The 12,958-nt window shown below is 42.0% G+C and overlaps 1 protein-coding gene across 1 annotated transcript in view; it reads right to left on the bottom strand.

The window, feature by feature from the left end:
• The window catches only part of GAB2 (GRB2 associated binding protein 2), a 183,383-nt gene that overhangs the window by 168,186 nt on the left and 2,239 nt on the right, over window positions 1-12,958 (bottom strand). The window lies entirely within an intron of this gene.

Genomic DNA, 12,958 nt, shown 5'->3' on the forward strand with positions numbered 1-12,958 from the left:
AGCAGTCCAAAATGAGATACCACACTCCTGTGATGATTTTCAGCTTGGGGCTAACATTCACGTGATGCCATTCAAGGTTGCCCAATGACTCATTTTTGCCTAATTTCCTTGGTGCATGGTGTATAATGGCTATTCAGTAACTCTGCAGAGTGATTGCTGAGGTCTGAGGAGATTACGGGAGAGACATTCTAGACAAGACAAAGGGATCATGGTGAGGAGAGGGACTGAAAATGGGGTCCTGGCGGCCACTGGAGCCTCATTCTGCCTCCCTCTCTACATACGTTCCTTCCACATTCAACTGCCTGTATCTTTAGACCTTAGCTAAGCTGCTCTCCCTGAAACATTCCTCTCCCATCTGCTTGATGAACTCCTACTCATTCTTCAAAGCCCAGCACCACTGTCATTTCTGCTGCAGCTTTCTCTGTGGCCCCATTTTAAGTGACATTAATCCTTCTGTTCCACTCTCCTGCAACACTTTCTACAACCCCGAGTACAGAAGAATGTGCTCCATTATATTTATTAAGTTTAGATGTCTATTTTCTTTAATAAACTGCGAGCTGCCAGACAGAAAGGATGGTTCCTACTCGTCACTTTACTTCTTGCCTAAGTGCCTGTGTGCCAAACACTAGAGGTCAAAAACAAACAAAAAAAAACCTGTTGCTTTGAGATTCCCACGTAATTAAGAGAAGCAGTCTAAAAACACAGTCACAGCAACACCCTCAGAGCTGTACAGAGGAATGGGGGCATGATGTGAGAATCTGCATGTCCTTCAAGAGGGGACCGGGGAGTGGCACAAAGTAGGTGACATTCTAGGGAGGTCTTGCCACTGAATTGCGATGAGAAGCCTGCCCCGGGGAAATCCATGGAATTGGAGCTAAAAGTTCTCAGACAGCAACTACTAAGTAAAAGCAAAGTCTGGTCAGGTCTGGTCATTTATTTCCCTCCCTCCTGTTGGAGATTCCCTGTTCAAGCTATTTTAAGAACTCCCCTACGGCACCTTTTTTCACACCCAAAGCCACTCAATCTTCCCAGTTGTATTAAAATGCAACTATTATCTGAACAAGCAATTTGTTAAAAAAAAAAAATGAGTCTTTGATACACGAAAATGTATTCAAACCAGTAGCCATCAAATACATCCAAATTACAACAAGGGACTCCTTTTTCATTTGTTAGACTGTCAAATATTTTCAATAATTATACTACCTGTTATCTAAGAAGAATCAGGTATCAAAGAAGAATCAGGGAAATAAAAACTCCATCCTTTCTGAGAGGCAATTTGGATATAACAAAAACCATGCAAATAACTCCACTCTTTGAACTAGACATTCCATTTACAGGAATCTTCTTAAGGATAAAAGTCTTTGCTATAAAGATCATCGCACTGTTATTTAAAAGAGTGGAAAACAGTAAACTACCTAAAGATCTAACAAAGGAAGAGTTAAATAAACATAGGACTGCAATAACTGTGACAGTTCCGTTTACAGAGGGCTTACAATGTGCCCAACATTATCACAGTTAATACCACAGCAATTTATAAAGTAGTTATTGAAGTGACTGCTGAGTGTGACTTTTCCAGTTGCACCAAGTTGGCAAACAGAGGCCACAAAGGAAAGAGAGCAGTCAATAACTGAGGCTGGGCTCATTCAAGATTTTATTAAGAAAGTACAGTATGAAACCTTTTTAATCCAACCCCATCTGTGCCCCTGCACTGCCCCCCCCCCACCAGCCCACAGAAGGAAGAGCAGAGACAGGAGCGGGGACCTTGGATCCTCTGGCCTACTGCGCTGTGTCACCCTCTGGGATGGTACTTTCCCTACTCCCACAGTGGGCTTCTCTAAGTCAATCAGCTACAGAGCTTATGGGTGCCGCACAAAAAAGAACTGGGACAAGAATTTCTAAAAACTGTAAGGCCTGGTGAACATCTGCTCAGGCAGCTGACTTACAGATCTGCCCTGGATCATCCTGGACGGGGAAGGGAGAAACGGAGTGAGGAGGGGCACCAATGCTGCTCCCCCACGTTTGGCATGAATGTGAGTCCCCTCCATCAAGAAGTCCCATGGACACTGAGGACCTTAAGCCCTCTTGCCAGGTTCCCACCCAAGTCAGCTGTCCATTAGGTAAGTGGAATCCAGCTGTGGGGTGCCAGTAGAGGGAAGGGTTGCTGCTAAGTCACTTCAGTCGTGTCCGACTCTGTGTGACCCCATAGACAGAAGCCCACCAGGGTCCTCCGTCCCTGGGATTCTCCAGGCAAGAACACTGGAGTGGGCTGCCATTTCCTTCTCCAATGTGTGAAAGTGAAGTCGCTCAGTCGTGTCCGACCCTTAGCGACTCCACGGACTGCAGCCTACCAGGCTCCTCCATCCATGGAATTTTCTAGGCAAGAGTACTGGAGTGCCTTGCCAGTGCCTTCTCCGAGAGGGAAGGGTTGGCCTAAAAGAAACTGAAAGAATGTAACACCAGCTTCCTCTCAGTGTCTGGAGAACACACAGTGGGGAAAAGCCTATCCTCTAGGGAGCTTACAAGTGTGGGGAGTGTGCACAGGCAGTGCTGGTCAGGCAACCTGCAGATGCTGTCAAGGAGGACCCAAGGGCAGCCATGTAAGGGACACTTTATTCCTGGCTCTCTCCCTCTAGCCCATCCTTACAAACCAACCACTGGAGCTGAGACAACAGCAAGGAAGAAATACACGAGACATACTTATATATCTTCCCACCCCCAAACCGATAAGAAACAGGGAAGAAGAGTAGAAAGACAGACAAATTTACCTTTTCCCACTTCACACCCCCGGAGTCACAAGTCTGGACAGTACTAGGAGTAGGAGCTTTCAACTAGGTAACAGTGAGATTTTACAATGATGGACTTTCAGTGACCCAGAGTGACCGAGAAGCCTGTGGACTCTGCCCTAGGTCTCATCAGGGATCGGGCCCCTGGAGAAGCGCTCCCCAACCTTTTTGGCACCAGAGACTGGTTTCGAGGAAGACAATTTTTCCATGGACTGCAGTGAGGGCAAATGGTTTTGGGATGATTCAAGTGCATGACATTTATTGTCCAATTTATTTCTCTTCTTAATACATTAGCTCCACCTCAAATCATGAGGCATTAGATCCTGGAGGTTGGGAACCCCTTCCCCAGAGGAAACGGAGATTTTGACAAAGTACAATTGGGAGTTCTGACTAGAGGAGGGCAAAAGCGTTCATGTTTACACTCTTCTGAGTTAAAATTATTCAATTAACTGGTTAAAGTTATCATTGTCTCCACTTCACAGATTATGAAATGAAAGCTCTTAAAAGATCAAGAAACTTGTTCAGGGCTTCCCTGGAAGTTCAGAGGTAAAGAATCTGCCTGCCACTGCCAGAGATATGGGTTCAATCCCTGGGTCAGGAATATTCCCTAGAGAAGGGAATGGCTACCCAGTCTAGAATTCTTGCCTGGAGAATCTCATGAACAGAGGAGCGTGGCGGGCTGCTGTCCATGGGGTCGCAAAGAGTCGGACACAATTAGGTAACTAACACAACACTTCTTTAAATTTCATACGCTAATGACTAATGAGAAAGAAGGACAGAGGTGATGGCATATAAATAATGTGGTCATACTTATTAAAAGCTAAATAAATGGCTTGCTAGACAAACTCACTGTAGGTCAAACAAAGAAAGGAATGGGACACAGAGCAGACAGCCTCCAGAAGAGTAAGGGCTATATCCACATTTTAAACAACAATTTAGTTTCAGCAAAATATCTAGTGTTGCTAATATGAATTATATTGATTCCACAACTGAGCAATTAAGCACAGCACACATGACACATTATGCCCAAACAACCATTTAAGGCCATGTCTTAGAAGACTATTTGTGTCACAGGGAGATACTTTCAATACTATATTAACTTAAGCATATAAAAGGTGGTACAGTCTTGCTCTGATTTTGTAAAATACACAAATCACATATAAACATAAGAAAAAAGAGACTAGGATATACACTAAAATGTTAAAGTTTATGCTATAGTAGGAGTATTACAGGTGCTTTTTATTAATGTCTCTGATTTTTAAAAATAATATTCTGTATTTATAACTTTATTATATGATTAAAATTGAAATATTACCAAAAATTCAATTTTTACAGCCTATCCCAAGTTTCCACAAATTGCTGCTGAAAGAGAGAGAGAAAAAAAAACCCACCATACTTTCAGTCCAATTCTAGCTCAAGCTCTTTCTTCTCCAAAGAAATGTAACCAACCCTAAAGTAATATTTGTTCAAAACTTAAAAAGATATAAAGTCCTCTGGGGGCTCAGACAGGAAAGAATCTGCCTGCAATGCAGGAGACCTGGGTTCGATCCCTGAGTCAGGAAGATCCTCTGGAGAAGGGAACGGCTACCCACTCCAGTATTCCTGCCTGGAGAATTCCATGGACAGAGGAGCCTGGTGGGCTGCAGTCTATGGGGTCACAAAGCGTCGGATACAACTGAGCGACTAACACTATGACACTAAAAGCATGGAGAGTCCTTGTCAAGCAGTAACTCACTGTGCTTTAGGATCCTGGGCTACAAGGAGGAAAAAGGACAGGGCACGCCCCAGAAGACACCATCCCGGGGAAAGCACAGCATAAATTAACAGTGGTACTGGGGGGTCCAGTGACACAGGAGCACGGAGAAGGGGCTCCAGAACTCATTTTGATGGGGCCGACAAGGCAGGAAAGGCTGACACAAGGTGACACATGAACGGGGAGCTAAGGATGCATAAGGAAATGGGTGCAGAAAGGTGAAATGGCAGATTCCCCAGCAAGTAAAATCTAAACATATGTCTTGTGACACTGGAATCGCTGACCACACTATACCAGCCTCTCCTGGGCTCTTATAACACTGGTCTTTGCCATTTGTATTGTTTGCCATTAAAATCCATGCTGCTTCCCCAGCAAGACCGAAAACTCTGAAGGGAATACCATGGACACTGCAGACCTATTATTCATTAATGATAGTATCTTAATGGGCACTGAACTCAACATACTGTAGCCTTTGTTGGTATGCAAAAAATTATATATCTATTGAGCCTATATTCATATTTTCCTCTAGAAAATTATGTCAAAAGATCAAAGTAACAGATTCATTCCTATAGTCCTCAAAAGAAGATTAATCTCTTCACTACTGTATGTAAAACTTAGCCCTCTCCCTTGCTCTTGTAAGTCAGCAAAGCTCCAATGAGGATGTTTCTCCAAGGTAGGCTAAGGAAAGTTATACAGACTGCCTGTCCAAGAAAACCTTTCAAGTGTACTGTGGCAATACTTAAACGCTGTGACTTTCCAGCTAGGGTGAAACTCTCAAATGATGCTCCACCTGATAACAGAATGAGCCTATACTGCCGACAGCTGTGAATAACTTGAAGTAACGCACACGTCTAACCAGGGGAAATTTGTACACAAGGTATGATATATTCACACATCTTTTTTTCCTTTGTTTTCACATATACGCTTCTAAGACTTATGTACACGTCGAGAAATTTACTTTAAAATATTCCAGCAAAGAAACAGTAAAAGGGACAGATGAAGCCAATGAGATGAAGTCTTGATAGTATTTGGAACTCTGTGTGTGACCAGACAAACGTAATAAGCACCCCTTCAAGCCCATGACGGTTTCTAGATACCATTTTTACTAAAAGAATTCTTACAGGAAACGGCTAATTCCAAGTCTGGATCAGAAATGTACAAGACAGGCCTGGAACATCTTTGTACAAGATAGGCCTGGAACATCTTGTCGTTATCAGATAACAAAGAAACTATCAAATGCTAGTAAGGTGAGGTCAAAAGGACTCAGAAACCAACTTGAACAGGCTCCCACTAGCTAAAGATAGTACAAGCTGGACATCAGTACGGACAACAATCAGAACCAGTTCAAATATATCAAATGTGTATAAATATGTCAGCTCATAATGCTACTCCAAAACACCTTAATCACTTTGAAAGCTATTAAATCCAATATTTTGACAACTGGTAGATAAAGAGAAGCAAACATAAACTGGGGGTGGGGGGAGGGTAGTTGTAAAGCAAAAATGACAGTGACTTTGAATGTGCCTGGCTTACAGCTGGTGCTTACACTATAATGTAAAGGTTCGTAATCTCGCAAAGGGAGACAGACAAAAGCCCAACAAGAGTCCAAACTAGAAGTGAAAAAAAGTGCCACAGAAACAAGCCAAAAAGAGGGCTCACTTTGGAGGGGCCTGGGAGGTAGGAGACATCAGAGCTTTAAAGGGTTACCACTTACTTGGAAGTTTTTGCGTTTTAAGTCATTCTCAAACATGGGCTCCAGAATCACACATTAATTTTTATATCACTTAGCACACAAGGTTATAGCTTCAGACAAAACCCCATGTGGTTTCATTTTCCTTCCTTGAGATCAGGTGACCCTTGGGACGTTCCTTTTGGGAAAAAAAAATAACTCCTTACAATTGGATGTAGTATCTAGCTTGGGGAATTCCACTTACATTCTGACATTGTAAACCTCAGGCCTAACTCAAACTTGAAAGGGATGTGAAGACAACCATGCTCATGTCCTAAATGCCTATGGAATGGTTAAGAAATATAAACAAACATCAGACCCTACTGCCACATGCATCAATATTAAAGGCCTACTCTAGCCTAGACATCATGGGTTGTTTTTTTTTTTTCATATGTTATCCAGTAGATTCTCAAGCCCAGAGAGGTAAGATGTATTTCGCCAGTTTTTACAAACAAGGAAGTAGACTCAGAAAATCACCTCATTTGCTCAAGGACTCAGAGCCCCTTGAAACACTAAGACAGAGGTTTTCTGAAGATAAACCATGTCAACATACCACTGACATTTTGCACTGAAGGAGTGGCTATCTGAGAGGCAAAAACATACGGAGTTAGAGTGATGCTCTTCATTAATAAATGTCATTCTACCATCTAAGGACTACTTTTATGGACTATTCTCAGCTTTCCACTTACTTCTCAATCCTTTTTTTGATTTCTGCTATAGACTCCTCCAGTCTGGGTAAATTTCCACTGCCTCTCAAATGCCATGTACACTGCCCCCTACCCATTTTAATTTCCAAGTTCCTTTCTAGGTCCAAATCTTTTGAGTTCAATTCACATCCCCACTTTCTGTTCCAGGAAGCTCTTCAATCTTTTTCCAGGCTAAGAGCTCTCACCTCCATGAAACCTGTTGTCTGGACCACACAACTCCATATAAGGACATTGCTGTTTCACATGTATATTTCTGGTATCTGTAGCCTGTAAATTCCTTGAAGGAAGGGTTTAGTACTGATTTATCCCCTTTGGATGGTAAAAGATAAAAAATACACTCTATAAACACGTGTCAATGTTAGTTTGGATGCAGGCAATTATCCTGCTCAGGAACCTATACTCTCTCAGCATTTCTCATAAACTTGAGGTTACCATAATCCATTATTCCCTTCCAGTTAGAGAAAGGTCAGCTAGAGACAGACAGCAACATCAAAGCTGTTTCATTAAGCAAAGCAGCAGGCGTGCCTTTATGATTTGTACAACTTTACTCCCTCTGGTCCTTAGATCCCTGAAAGAACATTCCATTATCATTCAAGGCTGTGGAGATTCCATCCTGTTTTTTCCTCTTGGATTAGAAGTACTAGCAGCACCAAGTACTAACAAATAAGGAGTTTTTTAACATGTGGAAAAATACATATAACATAAAATTTACCATCTTAGCCATGTTAAAGTGTACAGTTCAGTGACATTAAATATTCACACTGTTGTGCTAACATCACCAACATCCATTTCAAGAATTTTTCATCTTGAACTGAAACTCTGTACTCATTAAACAACAGCTCCCCATTCTTCCCTCCTCCTAGTTCCTGGCAAGCCTCTATGAATTTCACTCCTCTGGGTACTTCATATGAGTGGAATTACACAATTTGTCCTTCTGGGATTGGCTTATTTTACTTAGTATAACGTCATTGAGGTTCATCCATATTGCATCATGGCCTTGTGTAAAAATTTCCTTTCTTTTTAAGGATGAGTAACATTCCAATATATGTATATCCACACTTTACCTGTTGATAGACATATGGGTTGCTTCCAAATGAGGAATTCTGATCCAAAGCTGGTGACAAGAAGCTCAGGAGACTGGCCCTGGAATGGAGCAGTCTCTCTGATGCTGTGAACACAAAGACTCAATCCAGTGATTAGGACCACAGAACACAAAACTGCTAAAAGGAATTTCCATATAGTTCTCTCTCCTAGGAACTGGGACTAGAAAGAGTTTTGTTTAAATACTCAAATAATATGTTGGAATATAGCTGTGGCAGGATGGTCTAGAAACAATTCCTGAATTCACTCTAGTTTCTGCAGACCTCCCTTCTCCCCTGTTCTTTTCTTCCCCTCAGCTTTAAGATATCATTGACATATAACACTGTGCTAAGCTTAAGGTATACAACATGCTGATTTGATATGCTGCATACGTATCATATGCTGATACGATTTGATATGATTCATTTGCGGGCTTCCCAGGTGGCTCAGATGGTAAAGCGTCGGCCTACAATGCGGGAGACCTGGGTTCAACCCCTGGGTCAGGAAGATCTCTGAGAGAAGGAAATAGCAACCCACTCCAGTAGTCTTGCCTTGAAAATCCCATAGACTGAGTAGCCTACCAGGCTACTCAAAGAGTCAGACATGACTGAGCAACTTCACTTTTCACGTATGCCGCAATATGATTGCCACTGTAGCATTAGCTAACACCTTCGTTCACGTCACATTCTTTTCTGTGGCGAGAACCTTTAAGGTACACTCTCCCAGAAATTTTCAAGTGTACAATAAACTAAAATTATAATGCTGCACATTAGATCTCCAGAAATTATTCATCTTCTGATTTGAAGTTTGTACCCTTTGATTAACATCTCTTCAATTTCCCCACCCCCTGGTCTCTGCTAGCCAGCATTCTACTATTTCTTTAAGTCTGGATTTTTTATATGCCATACATAAGTGAGATCATACAGTATTAGTCTTTCTCTGACTTATTTCATTCAGTATAATGCCCTCAAGATCTATTCATGTTGCTGCAAATAGTAGGATTTCGTTCTCTCTCATGGCTGAATATTACTGTATTGTGTGTGTGTGTGTGTGCGTGTGATCACATCTTCTTTATCCATTCATCTACCAGTGGACACTTAGATTGTTTTCATATCTTGGCTGTTGTGAATAATGCTGCAATCACCATTGTGGTATACATATTGCTTCAATATCCTATTTTCACTTCCTTTGAATATATACTCAGAAGTGGAACTGCTGGATCATATGACAGTTCTATTTTTAGTGTGGTGGTGGTGGTTTAGTCGCTAAGTCCTGTCCGACTCTTGCGACCCCATGGACTGCAGCCCGCGCTGCCAGGCTCCTCTATCCATGGGATTTTCCAGGCAAGACTCCTGGAGTGGGTTGCCATTTCCTTCTCCAGGGGATCTTCCGGACCCAGGGATTGAACCCCGGTCTCCTGCATCGCAGCTGGATTCCTGCATTGCAGCTGGATTCTTTACCCACTGAGCTACGAGGGAAGCCGCCTCCACACTGATTTCCACAGTGGCTGTGACAATTTGCATTCCCACCAACACTAAAACAAGGGTTCCCCTTACTCTACAGTGGCAAGTATTCTTGCCAATACTTGCCGTCTCTGGTCTTCTTGAGGAACAGCTGTTCTAACAGGAGTGAAGGAATAGCTCATTATGGTTTTGATTAGCAGTTCCCTAATGAGTCTTGACCGTGAGTTCATTTTCATGAACCGCTGGCCACTTTTACTTCTCCGTCCACACGTTCTCTCTCACCTACCTCTCCAGTCTCACAGCCCTCTACTTTCAACATCCTGCTGATGGCCCAGCAACACTAAACTGTTTTTAGTGTCCCTGGACACACACCACGCAGGTCCTGGCCACCTGGCCTCCATTGTCAGTGGTCTCTCTGGCTGGAAAGCTTTCCTCTCTTGGCTTCCTTCTAGTTATGGGCATCTCTCCAGGAGGCCTTTCTTTTTCTTCTTTGTAATCCCAGGATTTGAGTGCTCGGCATGTAATGGCTGCTTGATAAATTACTGAACTAAACTATATTTGTTACATTCACATTCTCTGTTGAGAAGAAGATAAGTTTAAAGAAAAATTCAAGGTTAATGGGATTACAGGTAATTTTTATTTATACTTCAATATTGTTCAAGCTTTCTAACGATGTGATGACCTTTCAAATTTTAGAAAAATTTAAGAACACGCTGATCAAGAATAAAGTGGAGGAATCAGTGTACCAGATTTCAAGACTTATCAAAAAGCTCGAGTTATCAACAGTATGCAGTACCGTAGAAGGACAGACACATGGGAACCACGGATCAGTACAGAGAACCCAGAAACAGACCAACACAAATATACCCAACTACTTTATGACAAATGAAGAAGGAAATGGCAACTTGCTACCCATTCTTGCCTGGAAAATCCCATGGACAGAAGAGCCTGGCAGCACAGTTGTGTCAACAAATGGAGCTAGAGCGATCAAGCATCCACTCCCAAGTAACAATGATACTATTAATATTAATAAAAATCATGAATAAAATAAAAATCTCAATCGAGGTCTCACATCGTATATAACAATTAACTTAGATCGTGGACTTAAGTGAAAAATATAAAATAAAAATATTTGGGAGGAAAAACACAGAGAAAATCTCTGGAACAGGGCTAGACAGAGTTCTTGTATTTGACCAAAATAATACAACCTGTAAAAAGAAAAACTGGTAAAAAGGGCTTCATCCAAATCAAAAACTTCTCCTCTTCACCAGTTTGGTAGATGAAAAGACAAGCTTCAGACTGGGAGAAAATATTTGCAGACCATGTACTGATAGGAAGTGATGGCTTGAGCATATACAGAACTCTCGAAACTCAATAAGAGAGCTTCCCCAGTGACTCAGGGGTGAAGAACCCACTTGCCAATGCAGGAGACACAGGTTTGACTGCACGTGCCTCAGGATAACTGAGCCCGTGTGCCCCAACTGCTGAGCACATGAGCTACAACTAAGGAAGCCCTCATGCCCTAGAGCCTGTGCTCTGCAGCCAGAGAAGCCACCGCAATGAGGAGTCCGCGAACTACAGTGATGAGTAGCCCCTGCTTGCCGCAACTAGAGAAAAGCTCGTGCAGCAACGACTCAGCACAGCCAAAAGTCAATAAATAAATAATTTTAAATCTATGTAAAAAAAACTTTTTTAAGCTCCACAGTAAAAAACAAAGAATCCAAATAGATAACAGACAAAAGACTTGAAGAGCGACATTTGACCAAAGAGTATATACAGGTGGCAAATAATCATATGAAAAGATATTCAGCAACCCTGGCCGTTAAAGAGAATGTAACCAATGGGTGAGTGGTTAAACAAATGAACTGTTTCACATCCACGCCATGGAATATTACTCAGCAATGAAAAAGAATGGACTAACTAGTGATACGTGCAACACTGTGGATGAATCTCCAGTGATTTACGCTGAATGAAAAAACCAATCCTCCAGAGTTACACTGTGTGAACCCACTTACATAAAACTCTTGAAATGATATATTAACATGGAGAAGAAATCACAGGTTAAGGATGTGGTGGGTATGGGACAGTAGAGGTAAATTTAGAAATGTGGCTGCAGTATGTGTAGACAGGTACTCCCTTAAAAGCTTTGGTTTTCTTTTTGAAGGGGAAGGCAAGGTCATCCGCTAAGACTGAAGGGATGGATTAACTTCTGTTCCCAGAATCTAATACAGTTTCTGGGACACAGATTTTTTAATAAATGAGCTTACTGAACAAACAAGAGTTTTCTTAAGTCAGTTGTTCTTTAGCATCAATACACAATTTTCTCCAAACTAGCCACTAGGGGGCAGTGCTGCTGCCTATCTTTTCCCCTAATATTTTAACCCAGTGAAAACAACAGAAAATAACCGGGCAGTGTGTGTCAACAAGTTTCTTTTCCTCAAGAAGATATAGTTTCAACTTTACATCCATGCACACGTGTGTGTTCACACGTGCATGCACACATACACATGCAGACTGTGCAATGATGGGAGTGCAGTTCCTTCTGCCAGCCTCTCACTGTATACATACTATGTCACCCCCGAAGCAATACTTACATTTCCCAGAGGTCATTTTTTTGGTAATTCCTCGAGGGCACACAGCAAATAATGAACAGACCCTTTACACTTTTTTACAATTGATAACTTAGACCACACATTAATGAAGGAATCCCTAAAGTTGATCCTGGTAACTAACATACATTTTCCATAGCTTCAAGTTGATTAGTTTTTTAACCCCTATACCTACCACCAACCCAAATTAAATAAAAAGTATATTTTTTGTAATCTATTTCATAAACTTCTTTTTGCCTTGTTTCAGATTCCGAACACATTCTTATAATAAAGATTTCTCAATCTATAATATCACAAGACTAACATATATAACGGGCTTCCCTGGTGGCTCAGAGGTTAAAGCGTCTGCCTCCAATGCGGGAGACCCGGGTTCGATCCCTGCGTTGGGAAGATCCCCTGGAGAAGGAAATGGTAACCCACTCCAGTATTCTTGCCTGGAGAATCCCATGGACAGAATCCCTGGTAGGCTACAGTCCACGGGGTCGCGTAGAGTCGGACACGACTGAGCGACGGAACGGACGAACGGACGGAACATATATAACAGAATAAGCAACAGTTTGGGGGTGTGTGTTTAGTTATGGGGTTAGAAAACTTCCTACTTTGGTTCTAGTAAACTTGGGCCTCTAATGAACAGAGGGAGCTGGCAGTTTTAACTTAAAACAGAAATTCTCAAAACCCCCAAAGAAAAGAAGATATAAAGGAAGACAGTTCTCCAGGAGTTTAGGGTTACACAAACCAGCTCAGCTTCAACTAAGACAAGTGAACATCCACAGTAGGGGAGACTTCCAGTCATACCAATAGAACACATCACACCCTGGCCTAAGAAAACCTGTT

The sequence above is a fragment of the Moschus berezovskii genome, chromosome 25 (genome assembly GCF_049115385.1).
Source record: "Moschus berezovskii isolate FMDL1 chromosome 25, NW_MosBer_1.0, whole genome shotgun sequence".
NCBI lineage: Eukaryota > Metazoa > Chordata > Mammalia > Artiodactyla > Moschidae > Moschus > Moschus berezovskii.